Below are 17,194 nucleotides of genomic sequence, written 5' to 3' on the forward strand. Positions count from 1 at the left end.
CTCTATCTCCTCCTGACTTGACTTTTACAATGCTCTAAGGAAAGGTCTACACTTTCATTCTCTCCATACTGCCTGATCTGCTGATCATTTCCAGTGTTTTCTGGTTTTGTTTCAGATTTCCAAGCATCAGCTGTATTTTCCTTCTCTTTCCGATGCTCTCCTGACTAGTCTGCATCCTGGACACTCCATAAACTTCAACTCATCATAAAATCTTCTGCCCATATCCTACCAGCCCCATTTTCACTGACCTATTTTGGCTCCTGAGATCCCCACTACATAAGATTCAAACTGATGTTTAAATCCCTCCATGGCCTTAACCCTCCTTTTCTCTCCAGTGACAATCCTTTTTCCCTAAACACCATTACTCTCATTCCACCTCTTGTATATGGTGGTTTCACCTTCAGTTGCCTGGGTCCCACTCCTTAGTTCTCTCCTTAACTTTCTTGCTCTCCATCTCCTTCTTTATAATCCTCCTTAACCCCACCCCCACCCGTCCTCTTCCTAATCTCTCTTTCTTGGGGTCAGCATATGTTTTCCCTCACATCTCCATGAAGAGTTTTGGGAATTTTTTCTATGTTAAAGGTGCTGCATTAATACAAGTTATTATTGATTTTGTACATCCCCCGAGACCTCCTACTTCTGGCCATGGGCAAACATAGCAGGGGTTTATTTGTCTTAAATGTCTTGTCAACAGACCCAAGGAGTTACACATAGATATATGGCTTTATGACATATAGAAGCATGATTACATTTATGGTGTCATGCACTACGCATAGAATGAAGTCTGATGAAAGTCGATGCATTGAGTGTAGACCTTTCCTTAGAGCATTGTAAAAGTCAAGTCAGGAGGAGATAGAGGTATTGCTGAACATTTCAGCAGCAGATGTGCTGAGGTGGGAATGGAATCAGGCAGTGCATTTCACTTTAGAAACATTCAGTGCATATACTCATATCTCTGCATGTTGATCATCAATACAACCAAGGACTTGGTGATCTAAACACTGAAATGAAATGATTGCTTTTGTCTACCAAAGGATTTATATCCTGTTAAGCAAGACACTTGTGACCTGCGAGGGACAGAGGAGCAGGCCCCTTAAACTTGCTCTACCATTCAATTAGATCATGACTGATCTGCAACTTAACTTCATTTACTCGCCTTGATTCTGTAGCATATTGTACATGAAGCAATGTGATTGATTGATTAATGATTTTGTAATCCTGAAGAATGACTGCCAGCACTGGTAACAGAGTTTAATAGCCTCCATTACCTTTGTAGTCACTGGTCAAGCATCAGTTACAGATCGAGTCCCAACATCACCACAATTCTTGATAAATGTTCATAAAGTTTCACTTCTGAGCCAAACAATCCTTCAGCATGCCTGTCAGAAAGAATTGGATAAATAGCTTATGGCTGATAAATTTTGTTTGCTGTATACAGTCAATGCTATCTTCCCTTGTTTTCCATGGTAATTATACAGAATAGATCAGTATGGCTCAAAAAATAAATTCTTAAAGCACTTATTTAGTTTAATTGCACAATAGACCCTGAACACATTTGTACAATCAAACAATAAGCATATACTCAAGATATAAAGGAAGGAATATTTACTAAGGGACCAATTAATTCTACATTGGTCCAGAGTCTTAATAGAAAGAATTGGATAAAGGCTATACTTCAAACACCGCATCATGTTTAAGTGAGTGGTTGCTGTATAATCACTTTGCTTTCATGTATAATGCACTTACTATTATTTTCAGCATTTCCCCTCTTTGATGTTGCCTGAAATCTCGTAACATGATAATTCTGGGTTTTTTTTGCTGATTGCTTTTCCAATTGCATTTATAATGCTGTTGTATCTGCAGAAAATGTGGGGCTCATGTCCGTATCCTTTGAGGAGCTGGCTCATTGCCCATATTTAGATTTTTTAAAAATGAATCAGAAAATATCACCAAAAAGATAGAAAGAATGTTTAGATTTTCTTTTCCCTCATTACTAGATTTGCCATGTTTTTTATGTGTTACTCAGACTTCAAAAGTGCTCAATGGAAAGAGGTTTTGCAGTGACCTGCATGTAACAGAGGGTGTTGTCTTCACGAAAACTTGTTCTTTTCTGCTCTAATTTTCTCCCCCATACCTTAGGTTCGCATTAACTAGTGTTAAAGAATAATTCCCCAAGCAAAGGCTATCCTCCAGAACATTTTGCTCCTCGCCACGTTTAATCTACGGGTCCAAGTGATGTGGCTGACATGGGTTGGAGTTCATTGAGGTGAAACTTCCACCACCTCTCCAAACTGACCATAACCCCAAACCAATTTCCCTGGATTAGAGGGTCACTTAGTGCTGCCGTGAGGAAGCCCACCATTATGAAGAAGACAATCCCAACAATACTGCAGCTGAAGCAAGGCCTTCAGCAGCGAAATGAATTGGAGAGGAGTTTGAAGCAAAGCCATTTCCCTCCTTTGGCTTACTTCAAGATCTCTACTGCCACTTCCCAGAGTGTATTACAACTTTCCTCATGGCAGTAAGAGGGGTGGGAGAGATAGAAATCCCCAGCCCCATAATGGCATTTGTATGGGAGAAACAACAGCAACTTGCATTTATAAAGCACCTTTCATGTAGCAAAACATCACAAGATGCTTTACAGGAACATAATCAGAAAGTAATTGACACTAAGCCAGAAAGCAGCTGGAATTTTACATCCCCCAAAGAGTGGGATGGTGGTGGGGTGGAGGTGGGGGATGTGTAAAATGGAGGCTCAGGGGCCCCTTCCCAACTTGCTCCTGCCCCCGCCGCCATTTTACATGGGGCAGCAGTGGCAAAAACTGGCCCACCCACCCCAGGCCAATCAAAGCCCTTAAGTGGCCAGTTAAGAGCCACTTAAGGGCCTCCACCCGCCGCCACAAGGATTTTACCATTGACAAGCGGGTAGCCCAGGCCCGAGAAAGGCTGCCTGTTAAACGTAGGCGGCTTTCTGACAGCCTTGTGGGGGGGACCCCCAATACCCAACACGCACCCCCCCTCCCCCACCCCCCAATCGACCACCCTTGCCTTGCTGAGGTCCAACTGAGCACTCCCAGAGAGACCCCAAAAATTTACCTTCTCCTGGGGCCGTTCTTCCTCTTCTTCTTGAAGCAGGGTTTCAGTCCCAGCAGTGGCCACTGCTCCCGGTGGAGCTGCTAGGGCTTAGAGCTGCCGGCTCACTGCTTGGCCGGCAGCTCTATTCGGCAGGACTTTCTGCCTCAATGAGGTGGAAATACTGCCTCAGACCAAAGGGCCTGGGGAGCGTAAAACCTGGACTGGATCCCCAAGCCAGGTGGAGGCAGGATTGCCACCGACTTTTCGGTCAGTGGACAGCTCCCATCCGACGAGGGTAAAATTCCGGCCAAGGGATTTTAGGACAAGTGACCAAAAACATGGGTCAAAGAGGGAGGTGTTAAGGAGCAACTTAAAAATGGAGAGCGAGGTGGGGAGAAATTTGGGCAGGGAATTTCAGAGTTTGGGGCCGAGGCAGCTGAAGGCACGGCCACCAATGGAGGGGCAAAGGAAATCGCAGTTCTGATGAATGTTTTCTGCCTCTTTCATTATATTGTTGTTTGGGGTGTTAAAAAAAATAGGACTATTAGCTGCAACACAATTCCCTTAAGGGAGATATACACACAAAGGAGAGGGAGTAAGGGGAAGCGGTAAAGTCATGGGTTTCTCAGAGTTAAGTGACTGTGCTCTGAAAACAAGGCACAAAACTCTGCCTGCATAAGTGAGGCAGAGCAGAACTTCCGGATGCCCAAACTGAACAACCCACATTTCATCCCAAATTGTGGGATGAGTTTGTTAGCAAATGTGGGATAGGGGTTGGGGGGTGCGGCACATACGCCAGGATGCCTGAGATGCACCATTCCATGGGATTATGTCTGAGGCCCTTCCCAGGCTGAAAAGAAAGTTGCACTGATGGAACTTCAGCTCCAGCTGAAGCTATATTGTCTGACAGAATAAGATGATCATTCCCTTCCAGGATCAGTCATTTGACTTCACAATGGTTTTGTTTCTTCCTCAGCTTTAATTAGGTACACATTTACTCTCAACAGCCTTTTAAAAGGAGTAAACTCCCCAGATGCTCCTACTTTGGGGAAGTGGGTGGTGAGCAAAAGATCAGCCAATGGCCACACTCTCTGTCTCCCAAATCCCTATCATAAAATAGCTGGACTAAAACGTTGAGGGGGAAACTGTTTCTGTCTGTCCTCTAGGCCTCATTCTGGCAACCCGCTGCAAATCCTTTTTTGAAATTTTTTTCATGGGATGTGAGCATTACCAGCAAGGCCAGCATTTATTGCCCATCCCTAATTGCCCTTGAGACAGTGGTAGTGAGTCCTTCTCTGCAGTACATCTGGTGCAGTTACACCCGCAGTGCTGTTAGGAAGGGAGTTCCAGGATTTTGACCCAGCGACGGTGAAGGAATGGCGATATAGTTCCAAGTCAGGGTGGTGTGTAGCTTGGAGGGGAACCTGCAGGTGGTGATGTTCCTATGCATCTGCTGCCCTTGTCCTTGTAGGTGGTAGAGATTACGGGTTTGGAAGGTGCTATTGAAAGAGGCTTGGCGAGTTGCTACAGTGCATCTTTTAGACGGTACACACTGCTGCTACTGTGCATTGGTTGTGGCGGGAGTGAATGTTTAAGGTGGTGGATGGGTTGCTGATCAGGTGGGCTGCTTTGTCCTGGATGGTGTTGAGCTTCCTGAGTATTGTTGGAACTGCACTCATCCAGGCAGGTGGAGAGTATTCCATCACATTCTTGACTTGTGCCTTATAGATGGTGGACAGGCTTTGGGGAGACAGGAGATGAGTTACTCACCTCAGAATTCCCAGCCTCTGACTTGCTGTTGCAGTCACAATATTTATATGGCTGGTCCAATGAAGTTTCTGGTCAATGGTAACCCCCCAGGATGTTGATGGTGGGGGATTCAGCGATGGTAATGCTCCTGTATGTCAAGAGGAGATGGTTAGACTCTCTTTTTTTGGAGCTGGTCATTGCCTGGCACTTGTGTGGCGTGAATGTTACTTGCCACTTATCAGCCCAAGCCTGAATGTTGTCCAGGTCTTGCTGCATTTGGACACGGACTGCTTCAGTATCTGAGGAATCACAAATTGTACTGAACATTGTACCATCATCAGCGAACATCCCCACTTCTGACCTTATGATTGAAGGAAGGTCATTGATGAAGCAGCTGAAGATGGTTGCGCCTAGGACACTACCCTGAGGAACTCCTGCAGTGATGTCCTGGAGCTGTGATGATTGGCCTCCAACAACCACAACCATCTTCCTTTGTACTAGGTATGACTTCAACCAGCAGAGAGTCTTTCCCCTGATTCCCATTGATTTCAATTTTGCTAGGGCTCCTTGATGCCATACTCAGTCAAATGCCGTTTTGATGTCACTCTCACCTCACCTCTTGAATTCAGCTCATTTGTCCATATTTGGACCAAGGCTGTAATCAGGTCAGGACCTGAGTGGCCCTGGAGGAAAACAAACTGAGCTTTGGTAAGCAGATTATTGCTGTATAAGTGCTACTTGATAGCACTGTCAGTGACAGATTCCATCACTTTGCTGATGATTGAGAGTAGACTGATGGGGTAGTTGGCTGATTGGCTGGATTGGAATTGTCTTGCCTTTTGTGAACAGGACATACCTGGGCAATTTTTCACATTGTTGGGTAGATCCCAGAGTTGTAGCTATACTGGAACAGCCTGGCTAGGGGCACGTCTAATTCTGGAGCAAAGTCTTCTGTACTGCTGCCGGAATGTTGTCAGGCCCATAGCCTTTACTGAATCCCGTGTATTCAGCCATTTCTTGATATCATGTGGAGTGAATTGAATTGGTTGAATACTGCCGTCTAATGCTGGGGACCTCAGAAGGAGGCCTGATCTGAATTTCATACCCAATTGGAGCTAGGAATCCCACTAAGAGTGAGAGATTTGAATGATACTTCTAAAAGAAAGGTAGTTTTAGAAAAGTAGAGGTTGAATAAGGTTGTTCCTGGGAAACTTGTAGAATAAGTCCCTCTGATGTGACAAATGCTGGGCCTATGGATTCTATCGAATGTAAACTCGACAGAGCTCCATGAAGAAGGATGTTTACTGTGATCCAAGCAGCCCCAGCTTAGACTAGAAATGATTTTGTGCATTGGTTCATGGAATCATATTTATTTGAATTTCAGGTTTGTTACCTTGTATGCTCACTGTGTTGACTTACATCCAAACTATGGCAACATTTATGCAAAATATTTTAACTGGATCATTTTATGGGAAGCCAGAAGTGTGTGGCTCACTCAAAGGTTCTTAAGCAGCCCATTCGTGACTGCTGGACGAGTGGGAATGACCGCAAAGCCAGAGGACAAGAGTGGGATTGGAAGTGGAAAACTCCTACCTCCAGAGACATAAGGTAGACAGCAGAATTCCCAAACAAATGCTGGTGTTGGGCGAGAGAGGAAGGCTAGTGCAGGGAGGCCCAAGGATTCCTCCTGAACTCCAAGGAATTTGGTCAACAAATAAGAAATATAACACTTACTTTGGCCTTATTGGCCAACCAGATTTCTCTGGATGACTTAACACCAGGCAGAGCCTCCTCGTGAGTTATCATAAAAAATCACCTCACAGTACTGATGACAACTGAGCTTCAAATGTTAGAATGAAATTTGACCCCTGGCTGCCTCACCCCACTTCAATAGCGTGGCCTCAGTTTGGTAAGTGGGCTTCGCTGATTTTTTAAAAGAACGTTCCTTTGTGGTGGTGGCTTCATGTTTCCCTGTATAGGCCACATGTAAGCCTAACTTTTCTGAAAGCAACCAGCCCGAGTAGGGCAGCCTCAGACAGGCCCACTATTTTCCTGTCTTCGGCGCTAGCCCTGGATGTCTCTTTTGCTGCCTTTACCAAGACGACAGGCAGTGCATTTCCTGTACGTTATGACCTCACGTGTCCCGCCCACCATATTTGATGCTTAGGCACCTGTTCTGTGCCTGAAAAATCAGGCTTGGTGTTATCAAATTTCTAAACTCCTACTTCTACAGTTTGTTCCGCAGAAGTTCGAGGAAGCTTTACTCAAATGACTAGAATCTTTCGGTGTCCCTAGTGAGAACTAACCTTGAATTAGAAAACAACAGCAAAGGGCATTAAATTACTTGCTGAGTAAGAGCAGCTCGGGTGTTTGGGAGATTGAAGCTGATGGGATATTTGCATCTGGCTTTGTGAATGAGCCTGACTTGAATCCCTGACTTGGTGGCCTGCGTCTGCTCAAAATGACAAGACCTGAGAAGTTTAACTTACATACACACTCAGAGCAAAGAACTATCTGATGCTTATATAGAGATCCTTGATGCTGAGTATCTACAGATTCTTAACAAATGCAAATTGCTACCTTTAGATGACCCAAGAGAATATTAAACACTAATGTACAACAAGACTTGAAATTTTGTTTTCTGAAAAGTGTAAGGTATTCCTCCTCCAAGGTCGTGTTTCAGTTCTCTTTGAGTATATTTGAGGTCTAAAGTAAATCCGTGAGTCGGTCACATTGAGAATATTGGATATGTTTACTGCTGCCCAGGGTCACCTAATCTTCTTACATTCATTGTCCTTATCGCTCTGTTTTATTTGTTTCATTTATCTCTTCTGTTAAGACGCAATACTGGAGTACTGTTATGTCAATTGGATATAACACCACAAAATTAGATTTGGGCTATTCAAAGTGCACAATCCTTTAGTTACTCAACTAATGAGGGAAAATAGACTTTACTAAACTGTTTTTGTTCCATTATACGCTACCCTTGTTAATACAGTAAATCTCTCAATTAATAGACATCAATGATAATAAGTATCATTCTTATTGTCAATGATCTAACAATTGATTTGAGGACCCAGTTGCCCATTCTGAAGTTTTGTTCAGTTTGACCTAATCTTGAGTCGATTTTATTTTATTCGTTCACGGGATGTGGGCGTCGCTGGCTAAGCCGCCATTTATTGCCCATCCATAATTGTGCTTGAGAAGGTGGTGGTGAGCTGCCTTCTTGAACTGCTGCAGTCCATGTGGGGTAGGTACACCCACAGTGCTGTTAGGAAGGGAGTTCCAGGATTTTGGCCCAGCGACAGTGAAGGAACAGCGATATAGTTCCAAGTCAGGATGATGTGTGGCTTGGAGGGGAACTTGCAGGTGGTGGTGTTCCCACGCATCTGCAGCCCTTGTCCTTCTAGGTGGTACAGGTCGCGGGTTTGGAAGGTGCTGTCGAATGAGCCTTGGTGCATTGCTGCATTGCATCTTGGAGATGGTACACACTGTTGCCACTGTGCATTGATGGTGGAGGGAGTGAATATTTGTAAATGGGGTATCCATCCCAGTGGGCTGCTTTGTCCTGGATGGTATTGAGCTTCTTGAGTGTTTTTGGAGCTGCACCCATCCAGGCAAGTGGAGAGTATTCCATCACACTCCTGACTTCTGCCTTGTAGATGGTGGACAGGCTTTGGGGAGTCAGGAGGTGAGTTACTCGCCTCAGGATTCCTAGCTTCTGACCTGCTCTTGTAGCCACTGTATTTATATGGCTACTCCAGTTCAGTTTCTGGTCAATGGCAAACCCCAGGATGTTGATAGTGGGGGATTCAGTGATCGTAATGCCATTGAATGTCAAGGGGAGATGTCACGGAGAGGCTGCAGGACATCCTTCTGGGGGAGGGTGAACAGCCAGAGGTCGTGGTCCACATTTGTCCCAATGACATAGGTGGAGAGATGAGGTCCTGAAAACAGATTTTAGGGAGTTAGGAAGGAAATTAAAAAGCAGGACCTCCAAAGCAGTAATCTCAGGATTACTCCCAGTGCCACGTGCTAGTGAGCATAGGAATAGGAGGATTGATCAATTGAACATGTGTCTAGAGAATTGGTGCAGGAGGGAGGGCATCAGATTTCTGAGGCATTGAGACCAGTTCTAGGGCAGGTGGGACCTGTATAAGATGGACGGGCTACACCTTAACAGGACCAGAACTAATATCCACACAAGGAGATTTGCTAGTGCTGTTGGGGAGGGTTTAAACTAGCTTGTCAGGGGGTGGGAACCTGAGGGGTAGCTCAAATTGGAAGGAAGTAAAACTGGTAACAGGAGGTAGAAAAGTAACAAGTGACATTAGAAGGCAGGCAAAACAAAGGCGAGCATCAACTAGGCTTAGAATGCAGAATGTCAAGAAGACATGGTTAAGGACACTCTACCTGAATGCACGCAGCATTCACAACAGGTAGATGATTTAAAGGCCCAAATAGAGGTAAATGGGTATGATCTAATTGTCATAACGGAAACGTGGCTACAAAGTGACCAAGACTGGGAACTGAATATTCAAGGGTATTCGACATTTATGAAGGACAGGCAAAAAGGAAAAGGAGATGGTGTTGTACTGATAATAAGGGATGGATTCAACACATTAGTAAGGGAAGATCTCAGATTGGAAGAACACAAATGTGGAATCTGTTTAGGTGAAGCTGAGAAACAGCAAAGGGCAGCAAACATTGGTAGGAGTTGTTTTTAGGCCACCAAACAGTAGTGGCAGTGTGTGGCCTGGTATTAATCAGGAGAATAGAGAAGCATGTGGCATGGGTACTGCAGTAATCATGGGTGACTTCAATCTGCATATAGACTGGGTAAACCTAATGAGCACTAATGCTGTGGAGGACGGGTTTCTGGAGTGTGTTTAGGATGGTTTTCTGGAGCAGTATGTTGAGAAACCAACTAGAGAACAAGCCATTTTAGATCTAGTTTTATGTAATGAGAAAGGGCTAATTAATAAACTTGATGTAAAAGAACCTTTAGGGATGAGTGACCATAATATGATAGAATTTTTTATTATGTTTGAAAGTGAGGTAGTTCAATCTGAAGCCAGGGTGTTAAATTTGAACAAAGGAAGTTATGAAGGTATGAGGGGCAAATTGGCTGTGGTGGATTGGGAAAATATATTAAAAGGTACAACAGTACATAGGCAATGGATAGTCTTTAAAGAAATATTACATAGTTCACAGCAACTATACATTTCTTCAAGGCACAAAAACCTCAAAGGTAAAGGCAGTCACTGTGAATAACAAAGGAAGTTAAGGATTGTATAAGATTAAAAGAAAAGGCCTTTCAAGTTGCCAGAAATAGTAGTAAACCTAAGGATTGGGAGGATTTTAGAATACAGTAAAATAGAACAAAGAAACTGATAAAGAAAGGGAGAATAGAATATATAAAAATGGACTGTTAAAGCTTCTGTAGGTATGTAAAAAGGAAACATTTGGCTAAGACAAATGTGGGTCCATTACAGGCAGAGTCAGGAGAATTTATAATGGGGAATAGAGAAATAGCAGAGAAGCTAAATGATTACTTTGTGTCTCTCTTCACTGAGGAAGATACAAGAAATCTCCCAGAATTAGAGATCCAAGGGATTAGGGGGAATGAGGAATTGAAGGAAATTAGTATTAGTAAAAAGTTTGTACTGGAGAAATTAATGGGGCTGAAGGTTGATAAGTCCCCAGGACCTGATATTCTACATTCCAGAGTGTTGAAAGAGGTAACTATGAAGATAGTGGATGCATTGGTGATCATCTTCCAAAATTGTATAGATTCTGGAGTGATTCCTGCAGATTGGAAGGTAGCAAATGTCATCCCACTATTTAAGAAGGGAGGGAGAGAGAAAACAGCGAACTACAGACCTGTTAGCCTGACATCAGTCGTTGGGAAAATACGAGAATCTATTCTAAAGGATGTGATAAATGGACACTTGGATAATAATGATCTGATTGGGCATAGTCAACATGGATTTATGAATGGGAAATCATGTTTGATGAACCTGTTGGAGTTTTTTGAGGATGTTACGAACAGAATTGATAAAGGGGAGTTGGTGGATGTGGTATACTTTGGATTTTCAGAAGGCTTTTGATAAAGTCCCCCACAGGAGGTTGATTAGCAAAATTAAATCAGATGGGATAGGAGGTAATATACTGGCATGGAATAAGGATTGGTTAACAGGCAGAAAACAGAAAATAGGAATAAACAGGTCATTCTTGCATTGGCAGGCTGTGACTAGTGGGGTACCGCAGGGATCAGTACTTGGGCCCAGCTGTTCACAATATATATCAATGATTTGGATGTGGGGACCAAATGTAATATTCCCAAGTTCGCAGATGACACAAAACTAGGTGAGAATCTGTGTTGTGAGGAAGATGCAAAGTGGCTTCTAGGGGATTTGGACAGGCTTAGCGAGAGGGCAAGAATGTGGCAGATGGAATATAATGTGGAAAAATGTGAGGCTATCCATTTTATAGGAGAAATAGATGTGCAGAGTATTTCTCAAATGGTAAGAGATTAGAAAGTGTAGATATACAAAGGGACCTGGGTGTCCTTGTCAATAAGTTTCTGAAAGCTAACATGCAGGTGCAACAAGCAATTAAGAAGGCTAATGGTATGTTAGCCTTTATCACAAGAGGATTTGAGTACAGGAGTTGTGAAGTCTTGCTTCAATTGTATAGAACCTTGGTTAGACCACACTTGGAATACTGTGTGCAGTTTTGGTCCCCTTAACTTAGGAAGGATATTATTGCCATAGAGGGAGTGCAACGAAAGTTCACCAGACTTGTTCCCGGGATGGCGGGACGGTCCCATGAAGAGAGATTGGGGAAAATGGGCCTGTATTCTCCAGAGTTTCAAAGAATGAGAGGTGATCTCATTGAAACCTACAAAATACTTAAAGGGACAGACAGGGTAGATGCAGGTAAGATGTTTCCCCTGATTGGGGAGTCTAGAACCAGGGGACACAATTTCAAAATAAGGAGGAAGCCACTTAGGACAGAGATGTGGAGAATCTTTTTTATTCAGAGTGTTGTGAATCTTTGGAATTCTCTACCCCAGAGGGCTGTGGAAGCTCAGTCATTGAGTATGTTTCAAGTAGAGATTGACAGATTTCTAAATACAAATGCCATAAGGGGATATGAGGATAGTGTGGGAAAAGGGCATTGAAATGGATGATCAGCCATGATCATATTGAATGGCGGGGCAGGCTCGATGGGCTAAATGGCCTACTCCTGCTCCAATGTTGCTATGTCCTATGTTCCTCTGTCCTATGTTCCTATGTTAGATTCTCTCTTGTTGGAGATGGTCATTGACAGGCACTTGTGTGGTGCGAATATTATGGTGAAAGATTATTGGGCGTAGGCAGGAATGTGGAGTAATCAGTTCAGCCATGAACATATTGAATGGTGGAGCAGGATCGAGGGGCTGAGTGGCCCACTCCTGCTCCTAATTCGTATGTTCGTATGATAGGTCTTTCAAAAAGCCAACACAGGCATGAATAGCCCCCTTCTGTGCTGTAAGGTTTTATGATTATTATGTAAGTCTTCGACTAAAGCAAACAAGGTTGACAATCATCAATAATTGGTTTGTTTGCATATTCTCCCTGACTGCCTGGGTCCCTGTGACAGGATTTTGGCCCTGTTCCCATCAGGCAGTGATACTGATAACACCAGTGTGTTGTGTTTTCAGTGTTGAGCCAATTGATAATCAGCGCTTGTAGAAATAACAGAGGAAAGGACAATTTCCTCTACTTCCCTCTATTCATTATATTCCTTTGGTGCTACTTTGATTCATTTGCTGGTTTTGGTGTTATCTGTAATGTTGTTGTGTTCATTGATTCTCGGATACAGCCCTCCTGTCCTTGTTTGTCCTCTTGCTCATTTCCATTATACCGCAGTGTCTTGACTTTGTTCCTTAGCTGAGTGGGTGTCTGGAAGATGAACGGTTAAGAAATGACCCTGAGCAGAACTAAGCTTTTGAACATTGTCCAATGAAAATGAAGATTGCCGATATATCTTAACCAACTTGAGCTTAAAAGGTGAGCAGAATGAAACAGTGCACTTCATCTTTGCCTTTAGACTGTAGGGCTGTTGGTATTAATGGATTAGGAGATTCAGCTGATTGAAGTGAAGAGGCGGCAACTAAACTGAACTGTGGATATTGATTCAGAAGCACTGAAGCTTGAAACACTGAAGTATAGGATTTTATAATATTAATATATTCAGACTCACTGAATTAATTAGGCTTCAGACCACGGGATGAATAAAATTAGTTAGGCTATGGAGCAGAAAGTGTCAGAAGTTTGAGTTATTAGAAGTGGGTAATTATGCCAGTGAATATCTTCCCAAGGATATAAGTTCTTTAGCTTTTTGAGTCCTATATTATACTTTATATCAGAGACTTCTCATATAACCTTCCACGATATGAGGAGCACAAATGATGCATGGAGGAAATGAGAAAAGCAGAGCAAACTATTTTAAACAAGCAGTGAGGAAGTGGAAGCTTGCAAGTCTCAGATTCTGCAGGAGCTAACTCAGACAGAAAGGGCCTGATAAAAATCCAGCAGAGCACAATCACCAAACTGCTAGAAGCAATGTGCCTGTTTAAATAGGAGTTATTGACACTTAAACAAAGAAAGACTTGCACCTATATAGCACCTTGCACAACCACATGACGTCCCAAAGTGCTTTATTGTACTTTTAAAGTGTAGTCGCTGTTGTAATGTAGGAAACATGGCAACCAATTTGTGCACAGTAAGCTCCCACAAGCAGCTATGTGATAAGAACAAGATTATCTGGTTTAAGTGTTGGCTGAGGGATAAATATTAGTAGGACAGCAGGGAAAATCCCCCTACTGTTCTTCAATTTGAGCTGTGGAATCTTTTAAACCCACCTGCAAGGGCATACAGGACTTCAGTTTAATGTCTCATTGAAAAGATGGCACCTCCAACAGACCAGCACTCCTGCACTGTAGTTACAGCCTGTATTTTGCACTCGACTCTCTGGAGTGGAGCTTGACCTCACAACCTTTGTGGTGCAGAGTCAAGAGTGCTACCCACTGAGCCTCTGCTGGCATCTTGGTAGCCAGATGTGATATGAAATAGCTCTGTTTATAAGCATCTGTATTTCAGTACAGTGAACCCTACTCAACCACACCCATTTATCAACATTCTCAATGATCCCAGAGAATTTCTGCAGAATCAAACCTTGTGTGGGAGATCAGACCATTGCACAATGACAAACAATGATCTCCTTCTGTCTGGCCGAAATCATGTCCACACTTCGAGAAAGATTCAATTCAATGATTGTTATTTTTATTCTATTTTTCTTAATTTATAGTTTTTCTCTGTCCCATATGTGTAAGATCAAAATGTAAGTTATAATGGCCTGGAAATTGGATTTCACTGGCTTTGATCCCAGTGCTGTATACTCTGCATGCACTGAATCAGGCTGATGGCAGCACAACAGTAAATTGGTTCTTTGGCCTCGTTGATGTATTAACGGCAAGCTTTGGGCATCCACTGGGGCCCAAGAGGCAGCTCACCAATCCCAGAGATTAATGAGAGCCAGCTCAGACCCGAGTCGACATCATTAGGAGAGTGCAGTAGTGGGGAGAGCAGATTCCAGCAGCAGTTCAAGAATTCCTATGGATTCAGGAGGAGTGCTCCTGCTGCCTCCGGCTCCACAATAAGGCAAGTAACAAATTTCAAACTCACCTTTCTGATGGCAAACACTTTAAGACTCCAACGTGCCTGAAGAAAACTGGCCACAGGGTCCCCTATGCATTGTGCTGCTGTGCTCAATCAAATTTTGCAATGGGGGCCTCAAACATATATGCAAAGGGCCTGTTTCAGACATGGGCCCTGAATACTTATGAAGGAGCCTTTACCAATAATGGATCACATCACACGCCTGGCACGCAATGGGCTCACGCACACCACCCACCATCTTGGAACTTTAGTTAGTATCCAATTTCTAGGACTCAAATCTGTAAGGTTAGTGAGCGGAAATCTGATTTGGAAGGTCACAAAGATAAATTCCTCTTCCCTAGGAGTAAAGTAAGAAGTGTGGACAGGGCTAAAGATCGCACCCCTCTGTTGACCTCATGGTAAAGGAACTGTCCTGTGTGTCTGATACTGTCCAGGCTGACACATCAAAACTGATCATGTGGACAAGGCGCAAGAATATTCATCAGCACCTCTGGAACCTTCCGAAGGGGAAGGAAGATAAAGGCCAACTCCTCTTTTCCACACACAGAAAAAAGATATTCTGGAAGCTTGCAGGCTAAATAGGGCGCTTAGGGCGGCACAGTGGCGCAGTGGTTAGCACCGCAGCCTCACAGCTCCAGCAACCCGGGTTCAATTCTGGGTACTGCCTGTGCGGAGTTTGCAAGTTCTCCCCGTGTCTGCGTGGGTTTTCGCCGTGTGCTCCGGTTTCCTCCCACAGCCAAAGACTTGCAGGTTGATAGGTAAATTGGCCATTATAAATTGCCCCTAGTATAGGTAGGTGGTAGGGGAACATAGGGACAGGTAGGAATGTGGGATTAGTGTAGGATTAGTATAAATGGGTGGTTGATGGTCGGCAGACTCGGTGGGCCGAAGGGCCTGTTTCAGTGCTGTATCTATAAATAAAATAAATGTCTTGGAAATGAAGTGTTCAAAGGCATAATCTTCACATATAAGAAGCGCAAGAACACGCAGAGGAAAAACAATCTTTCATTAAAACTAAGAATCAAAGAAAGCCTGCAGATACAATCTGAGGAGATCACAGAGATTGTGACAATTCTTACCACAATACACACATTCCTGGAACTAACTACTCCAGGACACTTATCTTCAAACTCTTTTGCTTTCAACGCAAAGGATTAATGTTTACTGGCTGCCAAAAATATGAGTGAGGAATTGTTATCCTGGCAGGGAAGCTGCTTCATATCTCTGCAGGCAGGCCTGTTGATTTCACAAAGCAACGTTGTCACTTTAGGCTTAAAATAATGTCTCAAGGAAAAGAGAACACTAATTTGACTGAATATTCGAGCTACATGAATTTTATATGACTCAATAAAACCATATATATGCATAAAATATACAAGTGGATCTTCCATGGGAGGTCAGAAGATGCATTGCTTTATGCAACAGTATTAAACCTTAATTCCCAAGTGGTGCAGTGGGTGAAAACACTATATACCTACCGTGTAAGCACAGCACAGATCCAGACCAGAATGATGGTATGTCTATTTTACTACAGTGCACACAATTACCATACTGTTTCCTAACTCTGTGCTTCCCCTTGGTGCTGACACATGCCTTTCTTCCATTTATTCTAGTGCTCCTTCTAATGCTATCTGAGAGCCAGGATCATGGGAGCTGCTTGACTGTTCAAGCATTGCAGAAGGGTCATGAGACTAGGTGGCCTTGGTCTCCCTTTAGCTTATTTCAGGGCTGTTTCTATGATCCCTGACAATCAGGGAATCTGGTACTCGGCTAGGAATCAAACCTTAGAGGTGCGTATCCAATTGTAGGCCAGAAAGACCTGCAGCTCTGCTCATATCTCCTGCCCGCTATGTTGGTGCTAGGTCGTCCTCAGGGATGGGACCTATACCATATTTCAATACTTTGAAAAAAGTAGCCTGATAAATACCTTCAAATTAGTTACCAGGAACCTTGTTACATTTAAATAAATGTTTTCAAGAGGAGCTGTCAATCAAACTCACGTTTGAACAAATCGCAGAGAATGTTTGTATTTGAATTGAATCTTTTGGTCTACCCTTCTATTTGGTTTCGTTATACTTGTGTGCGCAGTTGCCTTCATAGTACAGTTTGATGTAACTTGTATTAAGTTCTGTGCTTTTAATTGAGTGAAAAATAATATTTTCATAAAACGAGCCTCCTTTAACTCTTAGTCCTCGACACTTGTGACCTCAGAGACAGATATGAAATAAACAACAAAAGAAGCTGTGAGATGGTTTTGCCTAGTTGCCGCATATTTTAACTTCAGGAACATTTAAGAAGGTTAAAAATTAGTTAGTCAGAAAGTCTGTGAAGGATTTTATATCCCAAGGCTACACATTGCTTTGGAGATAAATATGCACAAGGCTTAAAGGGAAGTGTTTATTAAGTCTGTTGAGCTGACAGTCTCAGAAGACTTGTAATGTATGTGATTTTGTTTCTTCTGCAGTTCAATATATTGCTTTGAATTATTAATTGAATATGAAAATGTTTGCATTGCTAATGATTACAAATGATGTTTGTAGCCAATAAGAGACTGCAGTACACAAGGTTTTGTGTGGAAAATTTATGACTTAATCTTGCAAGATTGATGATAAAATAATGTTATTGTAGCTGTACTTACTGCA

The sequence above is a fragment of the Heterodontus francisci genome, chromosome 11, assembly GCF_036365525.1.
Source record: "Heterodontus francisci isolate sHetFra1 chromosome 11, sHetFra1.hap1, whole genome shotgun sequence".
Taxonomy (NCBI): Eukaryota; Metazoa; Chordata; class Chondrichthyes; order Heterodontiformes; family Heterodontidae; genus Heterodontus; species Heterodontus francisci.